Here is a 20,703-nt window from a genome sequence, read left to right on the forward strand (position 1 = left end):
CGGACACTTAGGACTGAGATGAGGAGCAATGTATTCACTCAGAGGGATGTGAATCTTTGGAATTCTATACACATAGGTCTGAGACACTCAGTCATTGAGTATATTCAAGACAGAGAACAAAGGGAATCAAGGGAAATGGGTATCAGGCAGGAGTTCAGGGTGAAGTTCAGCCATGAATGTAATGAATTGCGGAGCAGGCTCGAGCGGCCTTACCGCCTGCTATTTCTTATTCTCTTCTAGCTGTCAGTATCTGGTACGTGAGTGTTGTTCTTTCTTCAGTTTTTGGTGGGCAAAAGTAGGTTTTATTATACACCATGTCTGCTTCTGGAATGTGACTGCGAGTTCCGCTGTTTTTGCCTGTCTCCGGGATGTGAGTGTGGATTTTACTCTGTACCTGTCGGTTTCTGGTATGTCAATGTGGGTATTACCCTGTACCTGTCAGTTTCTCATATGTGATTGGGAATTTATTCTGTCCTTGTCAGTTTCTGTTATGTGAGTTTTATTCTGTACCTGTTATTTTCTGAATTTGTAACATGGGTTTTCCTCTGTACCTGCCAGTTTCTGGGATGTGAGTGTAATTTTTTGTCTGTACCTGTCTGTTTCCGGTATCGGAATGTAGGTAAAACTATGTAGTTCTCAATCTCTAGGATGTGAGTGTGCGTTTTACTCTGTATCAGTCACGTCTTTGGTATGTGAGTGGGGTTTTATTCTATAGCTGTCATTTTCTCGTATGTTAACGTGGGCTTTAATCAGTACCTGGCAGTTTCTGATATGCGAGAGTGGGTTTTAGCCTGTATCTGTCAGTTTATGATATCTGAGAGTGGGTATCTCTCATTGTCTTTTATGTCTAATTGTCTAATAAAGATTAAAACCAAACTCGCATTCCAAAGACTGACAGATACAGAGTAAATCCCACACTCACACCACAGAGAGTGACACATACAGTCTATAACACACTCACACATGAGAAAATGACAGCTACAGCACAAAAGCAGCACTATCACAGCAGAAACTGACAGGTACAGATTTACTCTGTATAGCTTAGTCTCGGATATGGGAGTGCAGAATTTACTCTATAGCTGTCTGTGTGTGATGCAAGTGTGGATTTTACTCTGTATCTGTTAGTCTCTGATGTGAGAGTGAGAGTGTTACTCTATCTATTGGTCTCTGATGTGAGTGAGTGAGTTTTACTCTGTATCTGTCAGTTTCTGGTATGCAAGTGTGGTTTTCCTCGATCATTCAGGCTCTGGGATGAAAGTGAGAGTTTTACTCTGTATGTTAATATCTGCGATGTGAGTGGGTTGTACTCTGCAACTTTCATTTTCTCAAATCTGAGTTGGGTTTTATTTTGTACCTGTCAGTTTCTAGTATATGAATAGGGGTTTTAATCTGTACCTGTCAGTTTCTGCTGTGATAGTGCTGCTTTTGTGCTGTAGCTGTCATTTTCTCATGTGTGAGTGTGTTATAGACTGTATGTGTCACTCTCTGTGGTGTGAGTGTGGGCTTTACTCTGTATCTGTCAGTCTTTGGAATGCGAGTTTGGTTTTAATCTTTATCTGTCAATTTCTGGTATTTGTCTGTTGTTGTTACTCTCCAATTGTTAGTTTCCAGGATGTGATATCTTCCAGTCTCTGGTATGTGAGTATGTGTTTTACTTTATAACTGTCTGACTCTGGGATGCAAGTGTATTTTATTCTGTATCTGCTGGTTTACAGAATGTATTAACAAAAACTGAGAGGTACAGAATAAAAGTTATGTGAATATCCATTTTACTCTGCACCAGTCACTTTCCGATATGTGAGTGTGGATTTTAACCTATATCTGCCAGTCAGTCAGTGTGTTACCATATGTGATTGTGATTCAATCTCAATCCGTCATTCACCGTGCCCGAGAGTATGTATCATTCTGTCTCTCTCAGTCCCTGGCACTGTTTGTAGGTGTGGGATCCATTCTGTGTCTCTCAGTCCCTGGCACTGTGTGTAGGTGTGGGGTCCATTCTGTGTCTCTCAATCCCTGGCACTGTTTGTGGGTGTGGGGTCCATTCTGTGTCTCAGTCCCTGGCACTGTTTGTAGGTGTGGGGTCCATTCTGTGTCTCTCAATCCCTGGCACTGTTTGTGGGTGTGGGGTCCATTCTGTGTCTCAGTCCCTGGCACTGTTTGTAGGTGTGGGGTCCATTCTGTGTCTCTCAGTCCCTGGCACTGTGTGTAGGTGTGGGGTCCATTCTGTGTCTCTCAGTCCCTGGCACTGTGTGTAGGTGTGGGGTCCATTCTGTGTCTCTCAATCCCTGGCACTGTTTGTAGGTTTGGGGTCCATTCTGTGTCTCTCAATCCCTGGCACTGTTTGTGGGTGTGGAATCCATTCTGTGACTCTCAGTCCCCGGCACTGTTTGTGGGTGTGGGGTTCACTATGTCTCTGTTAGAATGGTGATGTGTGTGAATGCGAGAGTTATTATGTAATTGACAGTTTCTTGTACTGAGCTATTCTTGCTGTGTGACTGTTGGATTCTGTTCCTTCTTTAGGCCTATGCTAGTTTGAGATTATCTGTGATTGTCTCAGGAGGAGGTTTGGTTCAGTCCATTACCTCCGTTTCTCTGCTCTTGTATGTTAGTTGCTGGGTTTGAGAGTCAGTGTACCGACACCAGTGTGGATTGACACTGTGTCAGTCAGTCCTTGTGTGTGAGTAAGGGAGTGAAAATGGATCTGCCTCTCAGAGCGATATGTTTGGACTTTGAAACAACATCTTATTGTACTGTTCCAAGTGACTGTGGGATTCATAATGTAACTCTGGGATTCGGATCACTGTGGGACTGACAGCTTCTGCTACCTGTGACAATATGATTGAGGTCAGTTCTGTGTCTCTGCACGCTGTGAGTGATAATGTACTTACTGTGTGTGAGAAGGAGCTGCCTGCACTGTTCCTTGTGTTCCAGGTGGCGGAAAGATCACATTTATTCTGGGGGTGAAGTATTTTGCTCTGAGAATAATAATAATAATGAGTAAAATATTAGGTACAAGTCATGGACAGGTGCCCATAGACTATAACAATAAAGTTATAATTAATGTGTTTCTTTATAATAAAGTAAAGTATCTGGAGTGAGGAATGCGCGATACAAACAGTGACATTGTCTGACCTCACTGCAGTACAGCGGCACTCAGATTCTCTCATCATCATCATCATCATCATAGGCGGTCCCTCGAACCAGGATGACTTGCTTCCACGTGAGCTCACAGATGTTTCAATGAAGGACCTGATATTCCAATCCTGACTCCAATTGAAAGGGTGGAAGATGCCTGTGCGTGGATTTTTTTAACGTGTGGTGACCGTTGCACATCAGCCACATGTACTTGACAGAGCTAGGACTTTATCCAGTGGCAAGGGTTGACCAGGACTAGAGACCTGCTCGGCTGCACGGACCTAGTGCGCACAGACCCAGTGTGGGCAGCCCTGTGCTGCCCCTGGGCCATCAGCTCTTCTGGGCCCTGTACCCTCATTCGCCACACCTCCGTCACAATCTCTCGCCGCTCCTCCGCCACAAACATTCGCCGAACCTCCGCCATGATCTCCCACCGCACATCCACACCAAACATTCGCCGAACCTCCGCCACGATCACCCACCGAATCTCAGCCACGATCCCTCAATGACCCTCCACCTCGATCACTCACCGCACCTCCGCCACGACCATGAGCAGAGGAGCGGGACGGTCGTGGCGGAGGTGTGACGAGTGATCAGATTCCCCACACCAGCTGTGTCAGACGGTTCTATAGTAAGTTATCAGCATCCAGACACAACCCAAACCCAGCACTGGTCCATGAATGGGAACACCCGATTGGCACAGTCCAGGTTTATATCTCCCACTTCCATGGGACAATCTGTAAAGTTCTGAATCGCTTCCTGGATTATAAGCACAGGTATCTGGGCTGTACAACAATTGTTTTCATTCTAATGAAACAGAGCTGAGAGCCTGTACAGTTAACATAATGTCACAGATGTATCTGAGGGAGCGACAATGTATCTCTCGATCACCTGCAACACGGTTCTGGAGAATTCAACACACCGAAACAAAATAACCGATTATTGAAATGTCTCCTTTCACACTCCTCTCCTGGTGCCTGCAATAGATGCACTTCGTGACACTTCTCAGTCAGGCTGTGTTTCCACTGTTCAATGTCCAAGAACAACAGACACTGTGAGATTGGAACTGAATCAGGAACATTCACTACTGATTTGGGGAAAGAAAGCAGCACTGATTTGAAAGAGCAAGATGATTTACTTTCTCTGTTACGTTACACTGTACACACACAGCCCGAGAATGGCTTCTCCCTTCCCCCACTCACTCCATGTTCCAGAACTAATTCCTGTTCCACTCCACCTCTTACAGACAGCCCCCGACTGCCGCTGAACTTACCCCGACTCAAAGCCCATCTGTGGACACAGTGCTAATGTGATGAGCTGCTGTAAGGAGGCTGCTGTTTGCTCCCTTACTCGGGCCCGGGATATCTCCGCTCCCTGATGTGTTCAATGATCATCAGCCCAGCACAGAGGAAACGGCAGCCGTTGACAGAGCTGGGGGAGGTGAGCTCACATGGGCCCTTCCCGTTGGTTTAAACACTGGGCGGTGACAGCGGGGAGCAGCATGTATTTAGTGCATGCTCAGACCATCTTTTTGTAACTATTTAAATCAGCAAAAATGGGATTGTTTCACAAGTTGCTTTTATCACTAATTAAATGGGCCACATTGAGAGAATTTTAATTATAATCCGAATTACCAACAAAATGATTCGGTGAGCCGGACACTGGAGTGGGATTTCCGAGAGAGTTTTACTCTTTCCGTCAGTCTCTAGTGTGTGAGTGTGTCCCTGTCATTTCTGATAGGGGACTATGGGTTTTACTTGCTGCATATTATTGTTCTGATGGGTTTTATTCTGTACCTGTCAGTCTCTGCTATGTGAATGTGGGTTTTATTCTGTACCTGTCAGTCTCTGCTATGGGAATGTGTGTTTTATTCTGTATCTCTTAGTTTCTGCTATGTGAGTGTGGGTTTAATTCTGTTCCTATCAGTTTATGCTATGGGAATGTCGGTTTCATTCTGGACTCGTCAGTCTCTGCTATGCAAAAATGAGTTTTACTCTACCAGTCAGCTTCTAGTATGCGAGTGTGGGTTTTTATCCTCAGTTTATGGTGGGAGAGTGTGGGTTTTATTCTGTAGCTGTCAGTCTATGTTGTGAAAGTGTGCATTTTACTCTGTACCTGTCAGTTTCTAATGTGTGAGTGTGGGTTTTATTCTGTACCTGTCAGTCTCTACTATGGGAATGTGGGTTTAATTCTGTACCTGTCAGTCTCTGCTATGCGAGTGCGGGTTTTACTCTACCTGTCAGTTTCTAGTATGTGAGTGTAGGTTTTATTTGTACCTGTCAATCTCTGGAATGTGAGTTTGTATTTATTCTATTTTAACCTGGCTATGAAACCTGTTCCCTCGCGGCATAGGTGTCCTCTGGAAATAAACTCAGCAGGTCAGTATGAATCGCTTGCCGATTATTCAAAAGTTTCAGATAAATGCACAAAATGACCAAACTGCTTCAAAAACAGACACAAGCTGTCAAAAATAATGGAAAACAAGGCCCAGTAGATTTAGAGAGAGAGCTCGGGCTGGTGGGAATCCATCACTGGATCGTTCACACAAGCCGAGTGGATTAATTTGGTGATAATACGAATTCACTGGTAGGTATTCGATGAGTAAGGTAAATAATCACCAGATTGGAATTTATCTTTTTCTTGTAACATCACAGATAAGTGGATCGCAAGCAGGGTGGAGGAATTTGGTGATAGTAGGAATTCATTGCAAATTATTGACCTGGTTAGGGAATTGACTGAGCTGTAGGAGACAGAGGGTAGGGACAAAGGTTGGTTCTCAAGTTGACAGGATGTGGTGTCCCACAGGGATCTGTGTTGGGGATTCAACTATCCCTAGTATTTATTAATGACTTAGTTGATGGCATAGAAAGTCATATATCTAAATTTGCCGCTGAACACAAAAGAAAGATGGCATTGCAGGCAGTGAAGTTGAAAGCATCAAATTACAAAGGGATAGCGATAGATTAAGTTCATGAGCAAAGCTGCGTCAAATCGATTTCAATGTAGACAAATGTGAGGTCATCCACTTTGGACCTAAAAAGGATACAAGAGGGTACTTTCTAAATGGTAAAAAGCTAAAAACAGTGGAAGTCCACATAGACTTGGAAGTCCAGGTACAGAGATCATTAAAATGTCATGAACAAGTACAGAAAATAATCAGAAAGGCTGATGGAATGCTGGTTTTTACATCTAGAGCACCAGAATATTAGGGGGTAGAGGTTATGCTGCAGCTATACAAAGCCCTGGTTGGCCAACACCTGGAGCACTGTGAGCAGTTCTGGGCACCATGCCTTAGGAAGGTTATATTGGCCTTGGAGCGAGTGCAGCGTAGATTTACCACAATGATACTCGGACTCCAAGATTTAAGGTATGAGGAAAAATTACACAAATTAGGGCTGTATCCCCTAGAATTTAGGTTAAGGGCTGATCTGATCGAAGTTTAAGATATTAAGCGGAACAGATGGGGTAGATAGAGAGAGAAACTATTTCCACTGGTTGGGGATTCTAGGACTCGGGGCATAGTCTAAAAATTAGAGCCAGAACTTTTAGCAGTGAAAAGAGGGAACACATTTATACATAATAGGTGGTGGAAGTTTGGAACTTGCTTCCTCAAACACCAATTGATGCTAGGTTAGTTGTTAATTTTAAATCGGAGATTGATAGCTGTTTGTTAACTAAAGGTATTAAAGGATCTGGTCAAAGGTGGGTATATGGAGTAAGGTCGCAGATCAGCCAGGATCTCATTGAATGGGGGAACAGGCTCGAGGGGCTCAATGGCCTACTCCTGTTCCTATGGAGGAGTTGCCAGGACTGGTGAACTAATCCAAATAGAGATTCATTTGCCGAGACTCTGCAGCAGTTGTTTTCTGCTGTTAAATACCAGAATCAAATTGATCAGAATGCACCAATTGAAACAGAAAATTCAGCACTTTCTGGGGAGGTGAATGGCCGAGACACATTGATACTGAACTGTATTTAGTGAGCAACAGAACAAGGAGGAAGAGACAATCTCACACAGACACATACACACACGTAGGAGCTAAATTAAAAAGTAGGACCTCAAAAGTAGTAATCTCGGGATTGCTACCAGTGCCACGTGCTAGTCAGAGTAGGAATCGCAGGATAGCTCAGATGAATACGTGGCTTGAGCAATGGTGCTGCAGGGAGGGATTCAAATTCCTGGGGCATTGGAACCGGTTCTGGGGGAGGTGGGACCAGTACAAACCGGACGGTTTGCACCTGGGCAGAATCGGAACCAATGTCCTCGGGGGAGTGTTTGCTAGTGCTGTTGGGGAGGAGTTAAACTAATATGGCAGGGGGATGGGAACCAATGCAGGGAGACAGAGGGAAACAAAAAGGAGGCAAAAACAAAAGACAGAAAGGAGATGAGGAAAAGTGGAGGGCAGAGAAACCCAAGGCAAAGAACAAAAAGGGCCATTGTACAGCAAAATTCTAAAAGGACAGAGGGTGTTAAAAAAACAAGCCTAAAGGCTTTGTGTCTTAATGCAAGGAGTATCCGCAATAAGGTGGATGAATTAACTGTGCAAATAGATGTTAACAAATATGATGTGATTGGGATTACGGAGACGTGGCTCCAGGATGAGCAGGGCTGGGAACTCAACATCCAGGGGTATTCAACATTCAGGAAGGATAGAATAAAAGGAAAAGGAGGTGGGGTAGCATTGCTGGTTAAAGAGGAGATTAAGGCAATAGTTAGGAAGGACATTAGCTTGGATGATGTGGAATCTATATGGGTAGAGCTGCAGAACACCAAAGGGCAAAAAACGTTAGTGGGAGTTGTGTACAGACCTCCAAACAGTAGTAGTGATGTTAGGGAGGGCATCAAACAGGAAATTAGGGGTGCGTGCAATAAAGGTGCAGCAGTTATAATGGGTGACTTTAATATGCACATAGATTGGGCTAACCAAACTGGAAGCAATACGGTGGAGGAGGATTTTCTGGAGTGCATAAGGGATGGTTTTTTAGACCAATATGTCGAGGAACCAACTAGGGGGGAGGCCATCTTAGACTGGGTGTTATGTAATGAGAGAGGATTAATTAGCAATCTCGTTGTGCGAGGCCCCTTGGGGAAGAGTGACCATAATATGGTGGAATTCTGCATTGGGATGGAGAATGAAACAGTTAATTCAGAGACCATGGTCCAGAACTTAAAGAAGGCTAACTTTGAAGGTATGAGGCGTGAATTGGCTGGGATGGATTGGCGAATGATACTTAAGGGGTTGACTGTGGATGGGCAATGGCAGACATTTAGAGACCGCATGGATGAACTACAACAATTGTACATTCCTGTCTGGCATAGAAATAAAAAAGGGAAGGTGGCTCAACCGTGGCTATCAAGGGAAATCAGGGATAGTATTAAAGCCAAGGAAGTGGCATACAAATTGGCCAGAAATAGCAGCGAACCTGGGGACTGGGAGAAATTTAGAACTCAGCAGAGGAGGACAAAGGGTTTGATTAGGGCAGGGAAAATGGAGTATGAGAAGAAGCTTGCAGGGAACATTAAGACGGATTGCAAAAGTTTCTATAGATATGTAAAGAGAAAAAGGTTAGTAAAGACAAACGTAGGTCCCCTGCAGTCAGAATCAGGGGAAGTCATAACGGGGAACAAAGAAATGGCGGACCAATTGAACAAGTACTTTGGTTCGGTATTCACGAAGGAGGACACGAACAACCTTCCGGTTATAAAAGGGGTCGGGGGGTCTAGTAAGGAGGAGGAACTGAGGGAAATCCTTATTAGCCGGGAAATTGTGTTGGGGAAATTGATGGGATTGAAGGCCGATAAATCCCCAGGGCCTGATGGACTGCATCCCAGAGTACTTAAGGAGGTGGCCTTGGAAATAGTGGATGCGTTGACAGTCATTTTCCAACATTCCATTGACTCTGGATCAGTTCCTATAGAGTGGAGGGTAGCCAATGTAACCCCACTTTTTAAAAAAGGAGGGAGAGAGAAAACAGGGAATTATAGACCGGTCAGCCTGACATCGGTAGTGGGTAAAATGATGGAATCAATTATTAAGGATGTCATATCAGTGCATTTGGAAAGAGGTGACATGATAGGTCCAAGTCAGCATGGATTTGTGAAAGGGAAATCATGCTTGACAAATCTTCTGGAATTTTTTGAGGATGTTTCCAGTAGAGTGGATAAGGGAGAACCAGTTGATGTGGTATATTTGGACTTTCAGAAGGCGTTCGACAAGGTCCCACACAAGAGATTGATGTGCAAAGTTAGAGCACATGGGATTGGGGGTAGTGTACTGACATGGATTGAGAACTGGTTGTCAGACAGGAAGCAAAGAGTAGGAGTAAATGGGTACTTTTCAGAATGGCAGGCAGTGACTAGTGGGGTACCGCAAGGTTCTGTGCTGGGGCCCCAGCTGTTTACACTGTACATTAATGATTTAGATGAGGGGATTAAATGTAGTATCTCCAAATTTGCGGATGACACTAAGTTGGGTGGCAGTGTGAGCTGCGAGGAGGATGCTGTGAGGCTGCAGAGCGACTTGGATAGGTTAGGTGAGTGGGCAAATGCATGGCAGATGAAGTATAATGTGGATAAATGTGAGGTTATCCACTTTGGTGATAAAAACAGAGACAGACTATTATCTGAATGGTGACAGATTAGGAAAAGGGGAGGTGCAAAGAGACCTGGGTGTCATGGTACATCAGTCATTGAAGGCTGGCATGCAGGTGCAGCAGGCGGTTAAGAAAGCAAATGGCATGTTGGCCTTCATAGCAAGAGGATTTGAGTACAGGGGCAGGGAGGTGTTGCTACAGTTGTACAGGGCATTGGTGAGGCCACACCTGGAGTATTGTGTACAGTTTTGGTCTCCTAACCTGAGGAAGGACATTCTTGCTATTGAGGGAGTGCAGCGAAGGTTCACCAGACTGATTCCCGGGATGGCGGGACTGACCTATCAAGAAAGACTGGATCAACTGGGCTTGTATTCACTGGAGTTCAGAAGAATGAGAGGGGACCTCATAGAAACATTTAAAATTCTGACGGGGTTAGACAGGTTAGATGCAGGAAGAATGTTCCCAATGTTGGGGAAGTCCAGAACCAGAGGTCACAGTCTAAGGATAAGGGGTAAGCCATTTAGGACCGAGATGCGGAGGAACTTCTTCACCCAGAGAGTGGTGAACTTGTGGAATTCTCTACCACAGAAAGTTGTTGAGGCCAATTCACTAAATATATTCAAAAAGGAGTTAGATGAGGTCCTTACTACTAGGGGGATCAAGGGGTATGGCGAGAAAGCAGGAATGGGGTACTGAAGTTGAATGTTCAGCCATGAACTCATTGAATGGCGGTGCAGGCTAGAAGGGCCGAATGGCCTACTCCTGCACCTATTTTCTATGTTTCTATGTTTTCTGTGCAGAGACATACCCACAGGAGCACATACACATTCATATATCAAAATATATACATAAACGCATACACAGCCACAAAGATTGACACACATACACTTCTCTAATTGGCGAGTAGCTCGGAGCTGTGGATGAGCAGAGATTTTTCGGGGCAGGGGTATAAAAGAATACGGAGGTAAAGCAGGTGGAAGGAGTTAAGAGACAGATCAGCCCTGATCTCACTGAATGGGGGAACAGGCTCGAGGAGCTGAATGGCCGGTTCCTGTTCCGATGTTCCTTCCTCCACTTTATCTCCAGTATCACCATCAAGCACTCCCAGGGCACATACAATACTGAGCACCCTCTACATTACCTTGGCATTACTACTGTCACTCTGTCCACAGCCCTACTCCAGACCATTTCTGTTGCTGAATTTATAAACTAGGAAAATGTAGAAACGATAAATCCTCAGGACTGGATGAATTGCATCCGCGCAAACTAAACCATGCAAAGGAAGAGCCCATCGAGAGAATTGTGTTCAGTTCTGGACCTCACGAATTATGTATTAGCTTTGGCGGGGGTGCAGCACAGATTCAGCAGATTGATACCGGGGCTAAAAGGATTAAATTATGAGGACAGGTGGCATAGACAAGTCTTTTACTTCCTTGAAGATAGAAAATGAAGGATGATATCATGATACTATTTCATCTGGTGGGAGAGTCCAGAACAAGGGGAATAAACTTAAAAGTTAAAGCTAGGCCGTTCAGGAGTGAGGCCAGAATGCACTTCTTCACACAAAGGTCAGTCGCAATCTGGAAATCTCTCCCCCAAAAAGCTGGAGCTCAACTGAAACATTCAAGACTCAGACTAACTGATTTTTGTTAGGTTGGGTTCTGTGTCTGTATAGACACACAAAGACAAACACACACATACACAGACATGCTGAAACACACACATGGGTTAGGGTGTAGGTGGACTGAAAGGGATTAAGCAGACTTTTAAAGGCACTTGTTTGTCAGTCCATCTGCTGATTTCGGGCCTGGTTTAGTACAAATCTGACCTCTCACCAAGGACTCTGTTTGAACTCACCACATTCATTTTACACAAGTCCTTCAGATTGGTAGGGGTGAAAGGTCAGTATTTTGACCCTCTGACACACCCAGCCCATTGCTGAAGATTGTTTCGAGTGCTGTACCATGTCTTTTCAGAATTCACGATAGAATTACATAGTATTCACTTCAGAGAAACAGGCCATTCTGCCCAACATGTCCATGATGGTGTTTATGCTCCACACGAGCATTCTCTCACCTGAGTTCACCTCACCCTATCATATCCTTCTATTCCTTTCTCTCTCAAGTACATATCTAGCTTCCCCTTAAAGGCGCTCAGCTATTCACCTTAACTCCATGTGCTAGCAAGCTCTACATTCTAATCACTCTCTGGGTAAAGAAGTTTCTCCTGAATTCCTTATTGGATTTATTAGTGACTATCTTATATTTAGTTCCTAGTTTTGGACTCCTCACAAGTGGTAACATCTTCTCTACATCTATCCTAACAAACAGCTACATAATTATAAAGATCTCTATGAGCCTTCTCTTTTCTAGAGAAAGAGCCCCAGCATGTTCAGCCATTCTGGATATTTATAACCTCTCACTTCTGGTGTCATCCTTGGAAATCTTTTTTGCAACAGCCACAGTGCCTGTATATCTTTTTCATAATATGGAGACCAAAACTGAACACAGTATTCCAAGTGTCGTCCAACCAAGGTTCTATATACATTTAACAAAACTTCTCTGCTTTGCAATTCTCTTACTCGAGAAATGAAACCCAGTGCTTTACTTACATTTCCTTTGCCTTGTTAACCTGCTTTTAATGATCTGTGCATCTGTTCCCCTAGATCACTGGTGGGCAAAATACAGCCCATGGGCCATATCTGGCCCGCCAAGACATTCTATCCGTCCCGCTGGATGGGACAGAAATGGAACGCAAGCCAGATCTCGAGCTGCACATTCGTCTATCCACTTTCACTTCTCATGAGTCAGAGACAGACCCCAACTGCAGCCAAGGAAAAAACATAGTAATACTTCATTTAAATTAATAATTCGCCAAAGCGATTCTCTCTGGCCTGATCTTAAACGGATCCGTTGAGTAATTCTCGGCGCCAATGGCAGACATCAGTACCCAGAATGCACTGCGTACTAGAATATGCCCTATCCAATTTAGAGTGGAGTCATGGCTGCTCATCTCCACAAATCTTTTACCGAAGAAAGTGACTGGCGCTGCATCTCTCTTCTCCCGGTACAATGGCAGGGGAGTTGTCATCTGGCACCAATTGGGACGGCATTAGTAATCTTTGCAGAGGGACATAATGATGACTGAGGTGGGAAAATGATGCTGACACAGGCTCTAAAGGGGGTACAGTTCTATTTCACAGCACTGATTTACAAAGACCAGAAGACACCACAACATTTTCAACTTTTATCTTTGATTCGGTCCAAGTCAGCATGGATTTATGAAAGGGAAATCATGCTTGACAAGTCTTCGAGAATTGTTTGAGGATGTAACTAGTAGAGTGGACAAGAGGGAGCCAGTGGATGTGGTGTATTTAGACTTTCAAAAGGCTTTTGACAAGGTCCCACTCAAGAGATTAGTGTGCAAAATTAAAGCACATGGTATTGGGGGTAATTTACTGACGTGGTTGGCAGACAGGAAGCAAAGAGTAGGAATAAATAGGTCCTTTTCAGGATGCCAGGCAGTGACTAGTCGGGTACCGCAAGGTTCAGTGCTGGGACCCCAGCTATTTACAATATACATTAATGATTTAGACGAAGAAATTGAATGTAACATCTCCAAGTTTGCAGATGACACTAAGCTGGGTGGCAGTGTGAGCTATGAGGAGGATGCTAAGAGGCTGCAGGGTGACTTGGACAGGTTAGGTTGTGAATGTGCATGAAGAAGTTGTGAATGTGTCAGTTGAAGAGGATCATGGGAAGATAGCTAAAAGAAAATGTCAAGCTGCGATATTTGCAATGTCGACACAAAAAGGGGTTACTCAGGTTTGTGGTCAAACACGAGTTACGCGAAAAAGCAAAGTCAGGCATGAGTCAGATGAGAGACTGCTATAACCAGCCGTAAAATAGGGAAATGCAATGTAAAACGAAACTGTAAACACATCCCTGGAGCCCGCCCTATTTGGAGAGTTGTTAGCCTGCAATTTGGTATGTTATGGGGGAAGCCGACCAATGATTGTATAAACTGAGTGTCACTCAAATATGTTCTGCTGTAACAATGTATAAATATTGAGCTTTTGTACTGTTACGAGACTTGTCAAGAGAGAGGTGAACAGGCTCAAATCGAGGGTGTTCCCTTTATCTTAACAGGTCCCGGCCGGAGAATCTCTAATAAAGGTCTTATGTTGCGAAGACTAAAAGTGTTCGTGTGTCAGTGAATTCGCTGAAACAGATTGAAGGGAAAAGAATCTGCATCAACAAGGTGAGTGGGCAAATACATGGCAGATGCGATATAATGTAGATAAATGTTTGGTGGTAAAAACAGGAAGGCAGATTATCTGAATTATGACAGGTTAGTAAAAGGGGAGGTGCAACGAGACCTGGGTTTCATGGTACATCAGTCATTGAAAGTGGCATACACGTACAGCAGGCGGTGAAGAAGGCAAATGGCATGTTGGCCTTCATAGCGAGAGGATTTGTGTATAGGAGCAGGGAGGTCTTACTATAGTTGTTCAGGGCCTTGGTGAGGCCACACCTTGAATATTGTATAGTTTTGTTCTCCTAATCTGAGGAAAGACATTCTTGCTATTGAGGGAGTGCAGCGAAGGTTCACCAGACTGATTCCTGGGCTGACAGGACTGACATATGAAGAAAGACTGGATCGACTCGGCTTATATTCAATGAAATTTAGAAGAATGATAGGGGATCTCATAGAAACATATAAAATTCTGACGGGATTGGACAGGTTAGATGCAGGAAGAATGTTCCCGATGTTAGGGAAGTCCATAATCAGGGGTCATAGTCTAAGGATAAGGGGTAAGCCATTTATGACCGAGATGAGAAGAAACTTCTTCACTCTAAGAGTTGTGAGCATGTGGAATTCTCTACCACAGAAAGTTGTTGAGGCCAGTTCGTTAGATATATTCAAAAGGGAGTGAGATGTGGCCCTTACGGCTAAAGGGATCAAGGGGTATGGAGAGAAAGCAGGAATGGGGTATTGAAGTGCATGATCAACCATGATCATATTGAATGGTGGTGCAGGCTCGAAGGGCCGAACAGCCTACTCCTGCACCTATTTTCTATGTTTCTATGTTTCATTTATAAGCAGTACCGGATACAAGTTGTGTATGTAAGATAGCATCTGACTACTACATGAAATTATGTTTGTGCAATGTTTTAATTTTTTTGCGCACGGTCCCTTTAAATTTGCTGCACAGCCGGGCACGATGCAGCTGCACATGCGCAGTGTCTCTTCCAGTGGCAGGAGCTGGGGATCAATCTGTGCGGGACCCAGCGATTGGTGGAATATTGGTGGGCGGCACTCAACAGCTCACCAAAACTTTGTTAAGTGGCCCTCCAGCCCAAATAATTGCCCACCCTGCCCTAGATCTCTTTGCTCCTCAACACCATTTAGATACTTTTTTCCTGAAAATGGAAGATTTGCATTTATATTGCACCTTTCACCACCACCACACATCTCAAAACAAAGCTTTAAAGCAAATGAAGTACTTTTAGAGCGTAGTCATTGTTGTAATGTGGGAAACGCAGCACCAATTTGCACACAGCAAGCTCCCACAAACAGCAATGTGATGAGAACATAACAAATAGGAGCAGGAGTAGGCCATTCGGCCCATTGAGCCTGCTCTGCCATTCAATAAGATCATGGCTATTCTGATCATGGACTCAGCTCCACTTCCCTGCCTGCTCCCTGTAACCCTGTATTCCCTTATCACTCAAAAATCTGTCTATCTCCACCTTAAAGATATTCAAAGACCCAGCCTCCACAGCTCTCTGGGGCAGAGAATGCCACAGATTTACAACCCTCAGAGAAGAAGTTCCTCCTCATCTCAGTTTTAAATGGGTCCCTTATTCTGAGACGATGTCCCCTAGTTTTAGTTCCTCTATGAGTGGAAATATCCTTTGTGCATACACCTTGTCGAGCCCCCTCATTATCTTGTATGTTTCGATATGATCACCTCTCATTCTTCTGAACTCCAATGTGTATAGGCCCAATCTACTCAACCCATCTTCATAAGTCAACCTAATGAACCTTCTCTGAACAGCCTCAAATGCAAGTATATCCTTCCTTAAATACAGAGACCAAAACTGTATGTAGTACTCCAGGTGTGGCCTCACCAATACCCTGTACAGTTGTAGCAGAACTTCTCTGCTTTTATACTCTATCCCCCTTGCAATAAAGGCCAACATTCCATTTGCCTTCCTGATTATGTGCTGTACCCCATACTAACTTTTTGTGTTTCATGCACAAGGATGCCGAGGTCCCTCGGTACTGTAGCACTTTACAATTTTGCTCCATTTAAATAATAATTTGCTTTTTAATTCTTTCTGCGAAAGTGGACAACCTCACACTTTCCCACATTATACTCCATCTGCCAAATGTTTGCCCACACACTTAGTCTATCGATATCCCCTGCAGATTTTGTGTGTCCTCCTCACAACTTGCTTTCCCACCCATCTTTGTATCATCAGAAAACTTGGCTACATTACACTCGGTCCCTTCATCCAAGTCATTAATATAGATTGTAAATAGTTGAGGAGCTAGCACCCTGCGACACCCCACCATTCACTGTTGGCCCACCGGAAAATGACCCATTTATCCCGACTCTCTGTTTTCTGTTAGTTAGCCAATCCTCTACCCATGCAAATATATTGCCCCCTATCCCGTGAACTTTTATCTTGTGCAGTAACCTTTTATGTGGCACCTTATCGAATGCCTTCTGGAAATCCAATTAAACCACATCCACTGGTTCCCCCTTATCCACCCTGCTCGTTACATCCTCAAAGAGCTCCAGCAAATTTGTCAAACATGATTTCCCTTTCATAAAACCATGCTGACTCTGCTTGATTGAATTGTGCTTTTCCAAATGTCCTGCTACTGCTTCCTTAATAATGGACTCTAGCATTTTCCCAACAACAGATGTTAGGCTAACTGGTCTATAGTTTCCTGCTTTTTGTCTGCCTCCTTTTTCTTTTAAATAGGGGCATTACATTTGCGGTTTTCCAATCCACTGGGACCGCCCCAGAATTGAGGGAATTTTGGTAGATTACAACCAATGCATCCACTATCTCTGCAGCCACCTCTTTTAAGACCCCAGGATGTAAGCCATCAGGTCCTGGGGACTTGTCTGCCTTTAGTCCCATTATTTTACCGAGTACTACTTCATTAGTAATAGTGTTAAGTTCCTCCCTCCATACAGTCCTTTGATTATCCAATATTGGGATGTTTTTAATGCCTTCTACCGTGAAGACCGATGCAAAATATTTGTTCAACATCTCTGCAATTTCCCTGTTCTTCATTATTAATTCCCCATCTCATCCTCTAGGGGATAACGACCAGACAATCTGTTTTTGTAATGTTGAAGGATAAATACTGGCCAGGAGACCGGGAATAACTCCTCTGCGCTTCCTCGAAATAGTGTCATGGGACCTTTCACATGCACCTGAGGGAGCAGACGGGGCTGTGGTTCAACGTCGCTTCTGAAAGACGGCACCTGATAGTGCAGCACTCCCTCAGCACTGCACTGGATTGTCAGCCTAGATTTTTGTGCTCAAATCCCTGGTGTGGGAATTGTACCCACAATCTTATAACTCAGAGGTGAGAGTGCTACTCACTGAGCCACAGCTGACACAGCTGAGTACCTGGCCTCCTTATTCCACCTACCAAAATGCACCACGTCACAGCTATTTATATTGGAAGTAGAATCATAGAAGTTTACAGCACAGAAGGAGGCCATTTTGGCACATTATGCCGGCCAACAAGAAGCTATCCAGCTGTAACCCTGCAGGTTACGACACTTCAAGTGCACATCCAAGTATTTTTTAATGTGGGTGAGGGTTTCTGCCTCTACCACCCTTTCAGGCAGTGGGTTCCAGAATCCCACAACCCTCTGCGTGAATAAATTTCCCCTCAAATTCCTTCTAAATTTTCTACCAATTATTTTAATTTATGCCCACTGGTTGTTGAACCCTCTGCTAAGGGAAATAGGTCCTTTCTATCCTCTATATCTAGGCCCTCATAATTTTATACACCTCAATGAGGTCTCCTCTCAGCCTCCCCTGTTCCAAGGAAAACAAATCCAGCCTATCCAATCTGTCCTCATAGCTAAGATTTTCCACTCCCGGCAACAGCCTCATAAATCTCCTCTGTACCCTCTCCAGTGCAATCATGTCCTTCCTTTAATGTGGTGACCAGAACTGCACGCAGTACTCAGCTTTTTTAAAAAAAAAACAGTTCAAGCATAAACCCCTGCTTTTGTATTCTGTGCCTCGGCTAATAAAGGCAAGCATTCCGTATGCATTCTTAACCACCTTATCTACCTGTACTGTTACTTTCAGGGATCTGTGGACAGGCACTCCAAGGTCCCTTTGTTCCTCTACACTTCTGAGTGTCCTACCATTTAATGTGTATTCTCTTTCCTTGTTAGCCCTCCCCACTTGCATTACCTCACACTTCTCTGGATTAAATTCCATTTGCCACTGTTTTGACCAGTTGATTGATATCTTCCTGCAGTCCTCAGCTTTCTTCATTATCAACCACACAGCCGATTTTAGTATCATCTGCAAAATTCCTAATCATAACCCCTATATTCAAGTCTATATTCAAGTATATCACAAAAAGCAAGGGACCTGGTACTGAGCCCTGCAGAACCCCACTGGAAACATCCTTCCAGTCAGTCACAAAAACATCCATCAACCATTACCTTTTGCGTCCTGCCTCTGAGCCAATTTTGGATCCAACTTGCCACTTTGCCCTGGATCTCATGGGCTTTCACTTTTGTGACGAAACAGCCATGTGGGACTTTATCAAAAGCTTTGTAAAATCCATATACACTACATCATACGCTTGGCCCTCATCCACCCTCCTGGTTACCTCCTCGAAAAATTCAATTAAATTAGTTGGACACGACCTTTCCTTAACAAATCCGTGCTGACTGTCCTTGATTAAGCCGTGTCTTTCTAAGTGAAGATTTATCCTGTCCTTCAGGATTTTTTCCAATAATTTTCCCACCACTGAGGTTGGGCTGACTGGTTTGTAATTACTCGGTCTATACCTTTCTCCCTTCTTAAACAAAAGTACCACATTAGTAGTCCTCCAGCACCATATCTAAAGCCAGAGAGGATTGGAAAATGGTGGTTGAGCAGTTATAATGAGGGATGTTCAAGAGGCCAGAATTTGAGAAGCAAGATATCTTGTGGGGTTGTGAGGCTGAAAAAGATTACAGAGATAGGGAGGAGCGAGACCATGAAATGATTTGTAAACGAGGATGAGAATTTTGAAATCGAGGCTTTGTTTAACTGGGAGCCAATGTAGGTCAGAAAGCACAGGAGTGATGGGTGATCTTGACTTGATGTGGGTTAGTACATGGGGGACTGAGATTTGGATGACTTCAAGCTTACGTAGTGAGGAATGTGGGAGACCGGCCAGGAGTGAGTTGGAGTAGTCAAGTCTAGAGGTAACAAAGGCATGGATGAGGGTTTCAGCAGCACAAGAGCTGAGGCAGGAGCGGAGGTGGGTAATGTTATGGAGGTGGAAAAAGGTGGTTTTAGTTATGCCACGGATATGTGGCTGGAAACTCATTTCAGGGTCAAATATGACACCTAGGTTGTGAACAGTCTTGTTCTCCCTCAGATTGATGCTAAGGAGAGGGATGGAGTCAGTGGTTAGGGAACGCAGTTTGTGGCGGGGACCAAAGATAATGTCTTCGGTCTTCCCAATAGTTAATTGGAGAAAATTTCTGCTCATCCAGTACTGGATGTCGGACAAGCAATCTGACAATTTAGATACCAAGCATAGGTCAAGACAAGTGGTGGAGAGATAGAGCTGGGTATCGTCAGCGTACATGTAGAAACTGACTCCGTGTTTTCAGATGATATCGCCAAGGGGCAGCATATAGGTGAGAAATAAGAGGGAAACAAGGACAGATCCTTGGGGGACACCAGAGGTAACAATGCAGGAGTGGGAAGAGAAACCATTGCACGATATTTTCTGGCTATGATTAGATAGGCAAGAATGGAACCAGGCGAGTGCAGTCCCACCTAGCTGGACATTGATGGAGAGGCGTTGGAGGAGGATGGAGTAGTCAACTGTGTCAGAGGTGCAGCAGAGGTTAGAACCTAAAGCAAGTTTTCCACTAGATTAACAGGGACTCCAATCCACTTATGTTATAAGAACACAAAAAAAATAGGAGCAGGCCATTCGGCCCCTCGAGCCTGATCCACCATTCAATAATATCATAGCTGATCTTCTACCTCAACTCCACTTTCCTCATATCCCTTCACCCCATAATATTCCAAAATGTATCAAGCTGCCTTGAATATACTCAAACACTGAGCATCCATAGCCCTTTGGGGGAGAGACTTCCAAAGATTCACCATCCTCTGAGTGAAGAAATTTATCTTCATCTCAGTCCTAAATGGCCGACACTTATTCTGAGATTGTGACTCCTGGTTCCAGACTCCCAGCCAGAGGAAATATCCTTCCTGCATCTACCCTGTCAAGCCCTTTAAGAATTGTGTATGTTTCAATTAGATCACCGCTCATTCTTCTAAACTACAGAGAATATAGGCCTAATCTACTCAATCTCTCTTCATAGGACAATCCCCATCCCAGAAATCAGTCTGGTGAACCTCCATTCCTCAATGGCAAGTATATCCTTTCTTAGGCAAGATCATCAAAACTGTACTCAATACTTCAAATGTGGTCTCACCAGGGCAGTATGTAATTGCAGTAAGACATCTTTACTCTTACACTCAAATCCTTTTATAATAAAGGTCAACATACCATTTGATTTCTTAATTGCTTCCTGTACCTGCATGTTAACTTTCAGCGATTCATATACATGGACACCCAGGACCCTCTGAACAACAGCATTTTCCAATCTTTCAGCATTTACAAACTACTCTGCTTTTCCATTTTTCCTTCCAAAGTGGATAACTTCACATTATATTCCATTTT

At 44.0% G+C, this 20,703-nt stretch overlaps 1 protein-coding gene across 2 annotated transcripts in view; it reads right to left on the reverse strand.

Annotated features, from left to right (window-relative positions):
- The window catches only part of LOC139273510 (zinc finger protein 383-like), an 80,075-nt gene that overhangs the window by 36,940 nt on the left and 22,432 nt on the right, over window positions 1-20,703 (reverse strand). Inside the window, exon 2 of one of the 2 annotated variants that reach the window (XR_011595166.1) lies at window positions 2,889-2,975. The exons of the other annotated variant lie outside the window; for it this stretch is intronic. The gene's annotated coding sequence lies outside the window, so the exon portion shown is untranslated. The remainder of the gene's footprint in view (window positions 1-2,888; window positions 2,976-20,703) is intronic. 2 annotated transcript variants of the gene reach the window in all.

The sequence above is a fragment of the Pristiophorus japonicus genome, chromosome 9, assembly GCF_044704955.1.
Source record: "Pristiophorus japonicus isolate sPriJap1 chromosome 9, sPriJap1.hap1, whole genome shotgun sequence".
Taxonomy (NCBI): domain Eukaryota; kingdom Metazoa; phylum Chordata; class Chondrichthyes; family Pristiophoridae; genus Pristiophorus; species Pristiophorus japonicus.